Raw genomic sequence first — 11093 nt, forward strand, 5'->3', positions numbered from 1 at the left:
TATATATATATATACAGTATATATATATATATACAGTATATATATATATATATATATATGAATATTTAAACATTTCAAAACATCATTGTTTTGTTTTTGCATTTGTTTGAGCAAGGTCATTAGGCATGAAGAAGAGAGTAAATCTAACCTTTCACTCGTCTTCTTTTCACGGGAGGAGAGGAGATGGAGGTTGGGGGGGAGGAGGCAGAGTGGAGATGGAGGTTGGGGGGGAGGAGGCAGAGTGGAGATGGAGGTTGGGGGGGGGAGGAGGCAGAGTGGAGATGGAGGTTGGGGGGGAGGAGGCAGAGTGGAGATGGAGGTTGGGGGGGGAGGAGGCAGAGTGGAGATGGAGGTTGGGGGGGAGGAGGCAGAGTGGAGATGGAGGTTGGGGGGGGAGGAGGCAGAGAGGAGATGGAGGTTGGGGGGGGAGGAGGCAGAGAGGAGATGGAGGTTGGGGGGGGGACAGGAGGTGAAGGTTGGGGGGGGGGGGGGAGGAGGTGAAGGTTGGGGGGGGCGGGAGGAGAGGAGGTGAAGGTTGGGGGGGTGGCAGGCAGAGAGGAGGTGGAGATTGGGGGGGGGGGGAGAAGGAGAGGAGGTGGCGGTTAGGGTGGGGGGTGATACAGGCACCAGGTGAAGAACGAATTCCTCTTCCGGTCCTGGTCCGGCTCCAGACTGGTCCATGGGAGGGGCTGGTACGTCTGACAGTGGCCCAGGTACAGCTGGTGATGTCCCAGCTACTTGTGGAAGAAGCAACTCTGCAAATATTGCAAATAAATATTGAAATAAATAAATAAATGAATTCAAAGGAAAAATAACATTAATCAAAGCTGCAAGCAGCATGGCTGGTGGGACGCTGGCAGACCCAACCATACATTCCCGCAGCCACATGCGTTTACAGTTTTGTGCATCCTAAAGGCCTCAAACATGTGTTCATAAAAACAAAATGAATGCACTAAATTTAAGATGGCCGACTTTCTGCGAAAAAAAAAAGTATAAATGTACATGTGCTCTTTAAGATGAGAGCAATGATCCCACCAAATTTCATGAACATCAAGAAAACTTTATCCCAACCATGGCGTGCGTTTGGGAGCCCACTGGCCATACCCGACCCCAATGACTTTTGAACTTTGCAATTTTCGCCACTTCTGACCTGTGTGCCAATTTCTGTGACACTAGGTGCATCCTAAGCCCCTCAAAACTGCGATGGCGCAGTAGAAAAATAATAATTTCATCAAAAACAATAGGTTTCCTTTTCAGTTTCAGTGCCATTTCGGCCATTTCGGCCCCTGGCACTTTCGTGCTCGGGCCCTAATTAGTTTGAAGACTTTAGGGCTTTTGAAAGGGTTCTTGAGGGTTTTTGAAATCAAAACAACATGTGAGGCTAGACAGACATTTGAGCTCATTATGAACTAGGATGGTCTTACTTCTCAGGAGGTGCTCGTACAGCTTCCCCATTTTTTTTAAAATTTCACGGATAACTCCATCTTCGGAGATATGGTGGATCATATCAGCATTCATGTCCCCCTTTCGTCCACGGTGTCCAATAAAGAGCAGGGGGCAGTAGCCGAGAGCATTTAGTTTAGAAACCTGCAAGATATAGGGAGAAGAAAAAGTATATGGAATTACAAAGTGACTTGACAATTAAGTATAACAGGAGTTTAAGCAGTGTTTCCACTACCATTGGCATACCATTTTTATTAATAGAACATATTTTTGGAACAGGTGTTGGCCAAATTAAATGCAAACATTTAGGAAATAAAGAAAACCATATGGGCCTACATAGCTTGCGAGTTATACACAGTATAAGATATAGGCTAGGACATCAGGCATCTTACTGCAAAGACGTAAGGCAATTTCACCATCGACTACAATGATAAAAAAAATCATGATTTGTTACAGGCCTAATAGTTTCACATTCACTAAAAGCAGGACTAATTTATAAAAAATTATCATCATGTAAACATGTAAGACGAGGCCAAACGACTTGAATTGAAGGGATTAAAACTTACAGATGTCTGGGCAGATTTTAACGTCCGGTGTGTGTTTTTGTTTTTCTTAACAGTTGATGCCCAACTATTAAGATCTTGATCCTCCTGAAGACGGCAGACGCAATTTATGCAGGTCTTCCTCTTCAAAGGATTTGGGGCCTGGCAGGAAGGGCACGGCCTTGTTTTGGGCTTTGTCATTCTGCAAATGATAGTGAAAAGTTTGCTGTCAGTTCATTACAGTATCAAATACATAAATATGGTACGTTGTTTCATTCATATTTGTTGGGCCATTGCAATTAGAGTGATAGAAGCTATAATATGCAGCTATAATATGCAGTCAATACTTTTTTTTTATTTTATTGATGCAAATATACATTCAAAGGGCTGCCAGTGGGAGGGCAGCAATGGTATCCCTACTTGTAAATGTAATGTAAATGTACTTTATTTATACAGCCCTTTACAACAGACCTTTCGGCGTACCAAAGTGCTTTACAGCAGGTAATAAATTAAAAGAGCAAAAAGAAAATAAAGACAATTAAAAACAATTAAAACAGTGAAAGTGAAAAAAAAGATAAGAAGTGTCATCACGCTACTGAGTATTAAAAGCCATCTTAAATAAATAGGTTTTTAGCTTAGCCTTGAAGAGGCCCACGTCAGAAATAAGACGCATCTCAGTGGGGAGCTTATTCCAGAGCCTGGGAGCAGCAACAGAAAAGGCCCGGTCCCCCCAGTGTTTATATTTTGACCTGGGCACTTCTAGCAATCTTTGGTTAACTGACCTCAGAGCTCTACCAGGATTACGAACGGTTAAAAGCTCAGATAAATACGATGGGGCAGGGGCGGTAAGAGCTTTAAAAACAAACGTTAAAAGTTTAAAATCAATTCTATACAGGACAGGAAGCCAATGAAGGGAGTTAAGAACAGGAGTGATGTGCATACGTCTGTTAGTGTTGGTTAAAAGACGGGCAGCAGCGTTTTGCACAAGCTGAAGGCGACTAAGAGAGGACTTGGAGACGCCAACATAAAGTGCGTTACAGTAGTCGATCCTTGAACTTATGAATGCATGGATGGCTTTCTCAAGGTCATGACGGCTTAAAAACATTTTAACTTTAGCAAGAAGACGTAATTGGAAAAAACTTGTCCTGACAACATTGCAGATATGTTTGTCAAACATCAGGTGACTGTCAAAGGTCACTCCCAGATTTCGTACAGTTGAACTGAGATTTGAAGACAAGGTGCCAAAGCCAGCTGTCACATCATCTCCAAACATAATACATTCAGTTTTATCATCATTTAAATGAAGAAAATTTTGGGCCAGCCACAGCTTAATATCAGCGATACAATCAGATAAAGAACATTGTGCACTGTTACTGTTAGGCTTCACTGGCAGATAGATTTGTAGGTCATCTGCAGTGAAAGGAAAGGTTGTGACCCCTAGGTGGCGCAATGTTGGGCAATTTAATGTTGAACATGAAGAAGTGCATGTGCTCCTCCTTTTTTTATGTTATTAAACGCATGTATACTTAATAGATATAGAACCGTCGAGACTTGGCTTAATATGGTCAATATAATAAAAGGAGGAGAATCCCACATTTTTTGAGAGTTGATTCTAATTGTACGGAGCCCCCCTGGTGACATTGGATATAAAAAAAATAACGCGTGACCACGCATTACTATCTCGTGGCCACGCACTACCCGGTGACATGTACTGGCAAACAGTTGAGTGCGAAGCTGTTTGCTTTTATTTTTTTTATCCAATGTCACCAGGGGGGCTCCGTACAATTGAACTAAAAGCTAATTTGGGCAACAACACGGTTACTACATTTGACTAGGAATCGTAGGCTATAGGCCTACTAGTATTAACCTAGCTAGCTATGCGAGAAACTTTTACATGAACACATTTTGCAAAAAAATAAAATAGAACAGCATCTCCTTTTTGGAGATATTTCATTTTTGTTAGGCTATTTGTGTCGATATTAAAATGAACATGACAGTTTACTACAACTTACCTTGGTCTGGTGCATGGACGTAGACTGGGTCGGTAGATCCGGTAGGCTACGTATCAGTCCAGAGTTCCGAAGAGTCACGACCGGTCCCGAATAGTCCCGACATGAGTCACGTCTACTATGACGCGAACGGCGGTGTTTGGTGTTTTGCGCCCCCAACGAAGCCTTCAAGGCAACGCAAGGTGCATTCAGTTGATGGTGATGCTGTTAAGGTTAAGGAGGGCGGGGTTTGCCTTCCATGCAGCGCTGCCTTGAAGGCCGCATTGGGGCGTGAGAGATGTAACAGCAACTGAATAAAATAATAAAATAAAAAAGCTGAATCTAAATGTTGATGTCTTGAGACACTAGTTTAATTATTTATCAGATTTATTCACATTATACTCACATTTTTATTAATAAAAAATGAAATGAAGTGGAACAAATTCTGTCTCGTGTGTTATCCTGTTCTGTGGGGAACTCTTTAATAGTATTATATAGGCTTTGTGCCTTGGCTCTTTTTATTATTTTTAGGATAATTATTTTTTATTTATTTTATTTAAGTTTTGTTTAACGAATTGAAGGGGAAACGCGGAAACAGATGTACAAGGCCCATTCGTCTTGTGTAATTAACAAGGATACACTGCTGTGTTAGTTGCTAGAAACGTCACAGGTATTATTGTAAAATCATCGTTAGTGTAAAATCCTAAAGAAATGACAGTACTTCCGGGTAATAGGTCCTCCCTATCGGACAGGTGCTCACGGCGTCTTTCAGCCGTAGTCCCTAGCAACCCGACGTCATTGAAACAGCTGTCTGGCCATAAAATCTTCCTAACAAGTAGGCTATCCAATAGGACGGATGCTCACATCGTCCATTAGAGCCGTGGTCGGGTTAATACAGGAGTGAATGGGCTGCGGCATTACATTGTAGTGAAGCAGCCGCTCTGGACGTCAAATATCGACGGGAAAGCAGCCGCTCTAACGTCAAATATCGACGGGAAAGCAGCCGCTCTGAACGTCATATATCGCCGCTGACGGCATTACATTGTAGTGAAGCAGCCGCTCTGAACGTCAAATATCGACGGGAAAGCAGCCGCTCTGAACGTCAAATATCGCCGCTGACGGCATTACATTGTAGTGAAGCAGCCGCTCTGGACGTCAAATATCGACGGGGACGGCATTACATTGTAGTGAATTGAACCCCATCTCCGTCTGCAGACGACGTCGAAGGGTACTTTTTCCGTCAGTGACTGACGCTAAAGGGCCCTTGCCGTCAGTCGCTATTTGACGTTCTGGGAGTGAGACTGTGTTGTTCTGGAAGAGTTCCTGCTGGGATTTGTCTCAATTGCTGTCGTGGTATTTGCATACAGCGGCCTCCAAAGAACGGTGAATCAGGCAGCTTTCTTCAACAACCCACGGACGACCCGGCTGGTCACAAGTATCGTTGTGACCTTTTTTGTCCTATGGATGCCACTTCATATCACAAATGTGCTTGGTGTCGCGGCTATTTCACTCCAAAAAAAAGCTTTGGATATTTTGCACGTATAGCTGGAGCATCTGTGTAGCACTGATATTTGTGAATAACTGCATGAATCCACTCCTTTATGCCTTTGCTTCTCGAAACATATGCACTGAGTGCCGAAAAACAGAACATACAGTAGATGTTGTTGTTATTGCAGATACTCACTGTTCCAGGAAGTCTAGTCATAGTACGATAGATGAAAATCCACCAAGAGTGCAGAAACTTGATGATGAAGATGATGAAGATGAGTAAACTAGAGAAATTATTTTTGTTCTTGTGATATGAAAAATGTTTTGAAGGTTTGTTTCTCTCATTTGTCAGAAAAAGCTACACATGATTTGTGGTTTAGTGAGGCATGTTGATCTGATTACAACTGGTCCTCAGTCAGAGCTGTAAAAATAGTGACGCTGCATTAACAATACAATTCCTGGTTCATTTAGGTCAAAAATATTATCTTATGTGTTCTTTTCTTTTTTGAGTGTGTGTTCGTGTGTGGGTATTGTGGATTCATGTGGTAAGACAACAAACTGTGTTGAGACATTGTAACATGTCATTATAAACAAATTACAATACATTAACCGTGATAAAGATATAATGCATGTCTTACCTTGCTTTATAATAAATGATGGTCAAAAGTGGTATCATCAGCGATAATAAAAAATAGGCCGCTCTGCATTGAAAATGTAAAGGAAATGTTTGTGCGGTAAAATATGATTCTGGTCAGTCGCTGTGTGAATTATTCTCAATAAAGCTACTGTTGGATACATCCATCACTCCTTGTCATCTTTCATCTTACCAATTTTTGCCTTTCGTTTTTGTTGGAGAGTTACTGTAAATGTGAGGCTAAAGTTGGGCCATGGTTGGCTTAGTTAGCTTGGCAAAATGAGTGGAAACAGGGAGAAACTAGCTAGCTAGCAGTGATGACAGAAGTTATTGGTCCTAGTTAAGATATAGTCCAGCAACGTGCTGATTTTAAACTTTAATTTGGTTTCCTTCAGAGGGAGCCAGGCTAGCCGCTTCCCTGGTGTGTCTTTATGCTAAGCTAAGCTAGCGCCTCCTGGCAGAAACGTAATATTTATCACAAACACACAACAAGACAAAAGACAAAATAAACTGATCCAAACATCCCTCGCAGCTCATTACTAATCTGTTTTGATTTTGTCGACGTGTCGTTTGATAATTCAAAAATTTTACGTGTTATCTGCATGAATTCCTTCTTTTGACAAGAAAATGTTCGTGTGGCAAGAACATTTCTGTTCAGTGACGGAAAAGATAACGGCACAAGATGTTTTAAACATCATAAAATATGTATAAATGTTGTGTAAACCGAGTATTCCCTTAAAATGAAGTGAAACAAGGACCAGCAGGTTTGACTTATTTAGTATAAGGTTAAAAAAAAGCTGTTGTTGAAATCTTTTCCTTCACAATTACAGTTTCAGAGTTATATAAGTTGGGTGATTCAGAGAGTGAAAGAAACGGAAGTACCTAACTAATCAAATTCAAATATATGTTTGACTAATTCACCAGGATTTTCTACAGCCTCTAAAGAAGATATCCTCTATAGGCATTCCTCCTGCTTGACAATATATTCAAACAAATATAAGGTTGGATGCAATGAATGATAACCTTTGGAAGCGTGCTCTTGGCTGTTTAAGCTCTTGAGGAACTGCAATTATGGGTAAACATGTCTGTAATGCTTAATTGAAAACAACGCAGTCTGTAATCAACATTAACACTTTGCTAAAAGTTGACTTCTCTGTACAAAGCTACCTCCTACTTTTTAACTAAGACAAATTCAACTCACAAGTCAATGTTTAGGACCATTTTGTAAAACAAGAACATACTGTTGAACTGATTTGATCCATCACTTTGCAGTCAAACCTCTTTACAGAGTCTTGGATCTCCGTGGATCCAGTGACAGATCTGGGCATATTTGGGTGGCGTAATCCTCACCGCAACATTAAAGTCCCTCTGTTCGCCTCCCGCTACCTCAACCCACCGATGGCCTGAAAACACTCCAATCACCCTCCGCTGCCACTTCCCCTTCCTGCCTTCCTCGCCCACCTGCTGCCTCAGACGGACGTAAACGCCTGCCCCTGTGGCGCCCGGCTGTGCGTCACACTGCTGGTACATCAAATCGTCGGACTCATTTGCGACTGAGCAGAACCGGTAAACCACCGTCTCATTTCCACGCCCGTCCAGCAGGCTTTTGTCAGCGTCGTAGCCTGAAAAGTGTATCCGTGCCAGGGGGGTGTCGGAGGGTGCCACCCCAAGCTCCATGTGCTTCTGCTTCAGGGGTCGTTTCAGCTCCAGAAGAGCGTAGTCGTAGTCGGGGGACACTGAGCTGGCGGAGCTCTTGTTTTGGATCCATCCTTGAGGGATTTTGGTTTGTTTAACTCGTGTCCAACGGAAGACAGGCTGCTTCCTGGGTTCAGCACTGCGTGGCATACGTCTGGGACTTTTTTGTTTCCCTCCTCTGACTAACTCAGCTACACCCTCCTCACCCTCTTTTCTCCTCCTATACCTCCTGCCTTTGCCTCCCTTTCTCTTTCTCACTACATCTTCATCTATACCATTCTGCTCCTCACCTTCCTCTATCATCTGCTCCTAACCCCCCTCTGCCTCTCCTTTCCTCCCACCCTCCCACCTCCTCTTCTCCTCTTAGTCTTGAGCTGCAACACCCCTACTCTAAGCCTCCTGGCACTCTCTAGGTAGGCTCTCCCATCATGGATGCAGTGTGCCGCTGTTAGCACGTGTTTCTGGGATATTAGGACTCCAGAGCAGCCTGTTGAGAGGCGAACAGCCGTAGAGAAAGGATAGTTGGTGATGAAATGCGAATCAGAGATCACAAAGCGTCCATCTGCTCCATAAACCTGCCGTCTCCTCCGGGAATGAGCCGGCGAGAGGGCCGGTGTTCCTGCAGACGTCCTGTTAAAACCCTGCAGACTGATATCTGTATGCGTGCGAGTGCCATTCTCATGCATTGTCTCATATCCCAGAATCCTCTCTTGCTCGGCAAGGTCGATGGGTGGTAGGCTGCTTTGACACTCTATTCCACAGAGTGTCTTCGTCCCCCCTCTCTCCTCCTCCTCCTGCCCGCCGAACAACGGCATGTTTAGAGGCTCTGTGTTTGTCTCGAGCAGCACTGGGAGGCTCTGCCTGGTCCACCTGTACGCGCCGCTGTTCCCATCTTTACCAGTTACTTCAGAAAACGTCAGTGCTGCTGCACAGAGCAGGAGACACAGGTAGTGATTGAGTCCCATCCCACTGAAAAGAAAGAGACACCGAGATAGAAATATCCAGTACCAAGGTGTAAGAGACAAATAATATGGATTCAAACCTCTTAACATCTCTTATTTTTTTCATCAGGCCAAGAGGAGACTTCTATGCATGTTCCCACAGCTCATATTAGTAGCAATGATGTCGCTTCCATATGTTATATGGCCAGCAGAGGGTGCACAAGCTCAACTTCTAAACAACAAACCACTGAGCAGTAAACTGCTACTGTGATGTTTTACTTCAACAATTCAATTAAAAGAATACATGGTTCAAAATGCAGGTAATGCTATTGTTATTATTACATGTAACAATAATTCAGTGATGTGAAGGACATTTGAGACTTGTTTTGATATTAATTAAGAATGTAAGTCTGATATTAGTGTATAACTGACTCAAAGTTATACATCTTAGAAAAGCAGTGAAACCCCAGTATGGCTAATATGAAAAGAGAAAGAAGATACAGAGAAAACATAGCTTTTGTAAACAATATTAAGAGGACTGATGTGATTGTATTTTGAGAAGACTATCAAGAAATACAAATGTCTCTTCCTACCTGCAAACATAAAAAAAACACACAAAACTTCCAGTAAATGTTGTCCTTCTCATCAATAAAAAATCCTCTCCATCAAAACGGCTCCCAGCAGACTGACTTCCATCATTTAATGGGCTAAAAAAAAAAAGAAGCTGGAGCACGAGCAGAAGCTTTGTGTAAGATCCTCAGAGAAATCTACATCCCACTCTGATGCAGAAAAAAGGCGATGAGCAAACAGGCAGAAAGGGGGAGTCAAGCATGAATGAAGGTACTAATCATGTGATGACGTTACATTTTAGGTCAAAAATTGAGTCGATTTTTTCGCATTCTGAAAATATTTTGATTACGTCGGAAATTTACACAGAAGTTAGTTTAGATGTCAAGCTTTTTGCAGATAGATCTACCAATAAAATGTTGCCTTTCAGCGTGTTTATCCGGTGCTTTCGCGGCCAAAACAATTTGATTTATGTCAGGTGACAGTTGAAGTGTGTGGTCACACACACACACACACACACACACACACACACACACACATATACACACACACACACACACACACACACCTCTCAGGGGAACCTGTATATTAACCCCTGTTGGTTTATTTTCACTAGTGTCGCTCTGCTTGCTGCAACAAGAGTTCATTCAGAGCAGGAACTCCTCTTTTCTCCGTGATTAGATGTTGTAACACCAACACACACATGGACCTACAGGCACACACACATCAGTCAAAGGCTCAATTATTAGGCTACTGTTATCCTAACAGATGACGTGCACTTGCAACGATAGCAGTTTAGTTAGAGCGAGAGAGAGTTAGAAAGGTTCTGTAAAATGAGATTCATAATGAGATGCCAAGTTCTTACTTGGCTTTGGAACCAACATTTTGTGAGGTTTCTGGAGCTTTCAATCTTATCACATGATCTTCATCGGCAGATGCCGTTTGCGGGAGAAAGGAATTGTGTGGAAAAGGCTCAATCTGGTGAATATGTTAAATCAATTTTGAAGCCAGGGCTGTGTATGTCAGTGGGTGGGTGAAGGTGTGTACATACTGTGTGAGAGAGACAGAGAGGGGGGGGAGATGGGGAGGGTCAAGGAAGTGTGACTTGCATCACAATGTAATTTCTATATATTAATAGACAGAATATGTGAAAATGTGAGAAAATGGCTCAATTTGGTGGCTAATAGAACAAGTGCCTCTCGCTTTTAAAGGAAATGGTAGATGATGTTCTGATTGTCTTATTGCATGTTACACCCAAAACACACCTATTAGTAATCAAGCCACTTAAGACCAACCCTTTTAAGATATGCGTCAGGCGTAAGAGTCATTTATCCGCCATTATAATAACAGTGTCCGAGATCCGCCCACAAAGACACTTGTGTTTCCCGTTTCAGACCGCCAAGATAGGGCCCGATGTTTGAATATGCAATATGAATATGAAACAGCATCATTAGAAAATGCATCAGATAACAAAGCCATGCAAAACCATGTAGCCACAAAAGAACATGTGATATCCGGGTAAGATTCCAGTTTATCCTTACTAATCTGTGAATTTGTTATTCGTTCCTCTTTGGACACATCAAAAGAGAACGTCTCGTTTCTCTGACGGACTGGCATAGGTTCAATCATCACTTGCTCAGTGGACAATATCCAGAAAAAGCTGATCCTGGTTGTTGATCTTTATTGGGCAGATTCATTTTTTCCACAACAGTGCCATACGTCCTTTTAGATTTGCATCGGGCACAAGAGTCATTTATCCGCCATTATAATAGCAACAGTGTCCTAGATCCGCCCA

At 42.6% G+C, this 11093-nt stretch overlaps 1 pseudogene across 1 annotated transcript; it reads right to left on the bottom strand.

Annotated features, from left to right (window-relative positions):
* Positions 1 to 7181: 7181 nt before the first annotated feature.
* On the bottom strand, positions 7182 to 9503 carry LOC311010297 (inactive serine protease 35-like; annotated as a pseudogene). The gene is made up of 2 exons (XR_014599435.1): positions 9325 to 9503; positions 7182 to 8759 (listed from the first exon to the last, which is right to left on the bottom strand). The product of XR_014599435.1 is annotated as an inactive serine protease 35-like (transcript).
* Positions 9504 to 11093: the final 1590 nt, after the last annotated feature.

The sequence above is a fragment of the Eutrigla gurnardus genome (assembly GCF_963514095.1).
Source record: "Eutrigla gurnardus genome assembly, contig: SCAFFOLD_64, whole genome shotgun sequence".
In the NCBI taxonomy this organism is placed as follows: domain Eukaryota; kingdom Metazoa; phylum Chordata; class Actinopteri; order Perciformes; family Triglidae; genus Eutrigla; species Eutrigla gurnardus.